Here is a 3,404-nt window from a genome sequence, read left to right as displayed (position 1 = left end):
AAACTCAAGAAGGCAATAGCCAACTTTGAGCAACAGCCGGGGGAGTCACTATACGAAGCATGGGAGTGGTACAAGGGCTTGCTCAAAAATTGCCCTCAACATGACCTAAATATGCAGCAAGAGGTGTCAATCTTTTATGACGGGGTCAATGTGATGACAAGACAACTCCTTGATTCTCAAGGACCGTTGACAAAGAAAAATCCAAGGGAGGTCAAGGAGCTAATTGAAGAATTCGCGAAACACTCTCGCGAATACCACAACCCAAGGCAAGATGGAATCAAAGGCGGTGGAGGGGCCCAAACTGAAGAAATTGCAGCTGTCATGGCCATGCTGAATAACATGGATCGCAGGATAACACAAATGGACCAGTCGATACATGCCATAAGAGTGGGGTGCGAGAGATGCAATGGTCCACACTTGACCAAGGACTGCAATATAGATGAGTTTGGGAACAGAAAAGCTCAAGTGTGCTACTCTAGTGGGGATAAGTTTGATGAGGACTGGAGGAAACCGAAGAAGGAGTGGCTGCCATATGAAGAATATAAGAAGCAAAAAGAAGAGAAATATAGGCAGACAGGTCGAGGCCTTTATCAAAAGGAGCAGCCACCGGCCGAGAAGAAACCCGACCTAGAGACCATTTTGATGAGGTTTATGGAGGCTTCGGAAAAGAGACATGATGCCACTGATTCCGCAATTTTGGAAAAACAAACTTTGATAAAGAACCAGCAAGCCTCCATCCATAAACTTGAAGTACAATTTGGTCAACTAGCCACTCTAGTTCATGAAAAATTGTCCCCAAAGAATCCCGAAGTAAAGACCCAATCTCATGTAATGGCCATCGATACTGAAGAAGATGCAATATCTGAGTTCCTGGAGGCATTGGAAGAAGAGCCGCAGTAGCCCAAAAAATCAAGGATCGAAAGTGGAAAAATTGCTGAACCAGGCTCGCCACGACGTGGCACTCCTCTGGCCACGACATGGCACATGTCAGATCAAAAATATTTTGAGCCCGTTCCAGCTTATCATCCACCTTTGCCATTTCCCACCCGAGCTACACTCAATCAACTGGAGAAGGAGCATTTAGAGTTTGTATAGCATGTGAAGGGGATCCCAATTAATACCCCCTTTGTCGAGTCTTTATCCAAAGCTCCCGAGAACCAGAAATTACTGCAAGACTTGATAGACACTCGAAGGCAATTAAAGAAGCAGTCTACAGTGATTCTAAGCGAACAAACTTCAAAAGCTGTGTTAGGAGAAACACCAGAAAAGATGGGGGATCCTGGACGCCTCACTCTTCCATGTGAGTTTGGGAATAAAATGAAGGTTAATGCTTTAGCCGATTCTGGGGCTAGCATTAATCTAATGCCTTTTTCATTTTATCAAAATTGGAGATTCAGAAGATGAAGGCTACAAAAATGAAGATTCACATGGCGAATCGTTCGGTGACACAACCCCGCGGCATCGTGGAGGATATTTTGGTGAAAATTGGAAAATTTGTTTTTCCAATAGAATTTGTAGTCTTGGACATGAAAGAAGATCCAGATATTCCAATAATCCTTGGTCGGCCATTGCTTAACGCTGTTGGAGCCCTTGTCGATATCCGCGAGTCTAAGCTCACTTTAAGGGTTGGAGATGAACAAGAAGTCTTTGGGATAAAAGATGACTTTCAAGAAGACAAAGAAGAGGTGTTCACAATTAATGAAGAGAATGAACTAGAAGAACCGGAAAAGCTTATGGAAGAAGAGATAAAGGCAGTTCATCAAGTCAAGAGGACAAAACCGAGGGCATTTGTTCCGTATTTGATTGAAGTCATAGCTTACAAGAGTCCGCCTTCTTGGGTGAGCAAAAAGGATGAAGAAATGACAAGTGATGAAGAGGTCACTTCAAGAGTAACAAAGCCAGTAGTGAAAGAGGAGGAGAATGCTATGGAGTGCAAGGAACAAACGAAGGGCACAAAACGCAAGCTTGAAGAAGATGGAAAAGATAAAAAGGAGAATTCAAAGAAGGCGTATAAAAGGAGAGTTCAAGCTTACAAACGGCGGTTCAAGGAACAAAAGATCCTAGTGGTAGACTCTTCCGAAGATTCAACGTAGAAGGCACAGAGTCCAGCTCAAGACTCCAAGAAAAAGAAGCGCTTCTCGGGAGGCAACCCGAGTTTGGTTTGCATTTTCTTTTCTTTTTAAATTTTTTAGCTTTTAATTAGGAAAGACATCAATTCATCATCTAAAAACTGATAATTGGTAAAGAATTAGCTGTGGGGAACTCTAAATAACGAATTAAATGCAAAGTAATTAGTTAATATGTTAGAGTTTATTAAAATTTTGCATTTGGAAGTTTCCATGACGTGGGCATAGCCAGCCACGTCGTGGGTCGAATTGGAAACACGGGACTATAAAGCAGATTCAAGGTCCACGACGTGGGCATAGCCAGCCACGTCGTGGCCTTTAAAAAATCAGGGGGGACCATTTCCTTAAAACCCTTTGACCAATAAGCCCCAATCATATTTAGAAGTTGCCGCATGAACGGGAACAACAAAACCCCACAACCAATTTCTTAATCTACTTCCAATTTCCTTGCAAGATCTTGCCAATTAATCTACTTGGTATGTGTTTTACTCATTATTTTGTAGTTAGTTCTTCCAATTTCAACTTTTCATGGTTAGGGTTTGTATGAGTCACGAAATTGGTTAAATCTAGTGGTTGATTTTAGATTGCATGTCATTTAAATGTCCATAGGAACAAACCCCAAGCACTAATTTTGGTAGAAATCGCTTATAAAATGACCGATCCAGAAGCTGTTTGCGACTACGGCCCACGAAGTGGCGTAGCCTGGCCACGTCGTGACTTCTGGGAGACCCGGTTAATATGTTTTAATGCTTTGGATGTTTGTTGCTTTGGTTTGTTTTTGTATGCAGAAAAGGGACCACGACGAGCTGTTCCATAGGAGGAAAACCCGATAGATGTAGCAATCATACATCCCTTATACCAGTTTCCTCAAAACATTCCCCGACCGTTGCTAACTACGTACAAGAATCGGCTTGGATGGCTGTATAATAGGGAGTTTGCAATAGCCCCAATTATCGATTGGGGGTGGATTGGTGGAATGGGAATGGTAGCTGAGTTGGAACGTTGTTGGTCGAAGACTTATGTTGGAGATCAATTTTCGTTCACTTGTCACGGGTGGAGCAATTTATTTGCTATTCAAGAACCCATGTACCGGGAATTATCGGTGGAGTTTTTCTCTACCGTATGCTTCGAGGAACGCACCCTTGATTTCACCTACAACCAGGCACTTGTGTTTCGTTTGGGTGGTGTATATCGAGAGTGTAGTCTTCGGGAATTTGCTTGGCGTATGGGGCTCTATACAGAAGTGGAGACGCAATCTCCATTTTTCATTCCGTTCTT

General features: G+C 42.8%; 1 non-coding gene across 1 annotated transcript; it reads right to left on the bottom strand.

Annotated features, from left to right (window-relative positions):
• LOC145060765 (small nucleolar RNA R71) lies at window positions 1-107 on the bottom strand. The gene has a single exon (XR_013686949.1). It is a non-coding gene; the product is annotated as a small nucleolar RNA R71 (small nucleolar RNA).
• Between the last annotated feature and the right edge of the window lie 3,297 nt (window positions 108-3,404).

The sequence above is a fragment of the Lactuca serriola genome, chromosome 6, assembly GCF_051521515.1.
Source record: "Lactuca serriola cultivar US96UC23 chromosome 6, Lser_US96UC23_V15, whole genome shotgun sequence".
Classification (NCBI taxonomy): Eukaryota; Viridiplantae; Streptophyta; class Magnoliopsida; order Asterales; family Asteraceae; genus Lactuca; species Lactuca serriola.
The sequence above is the reverse complement of the archived record's forward strand: the minus strand, read 5'-3'. Positions and strand labels throughout refer to the sequence as shown.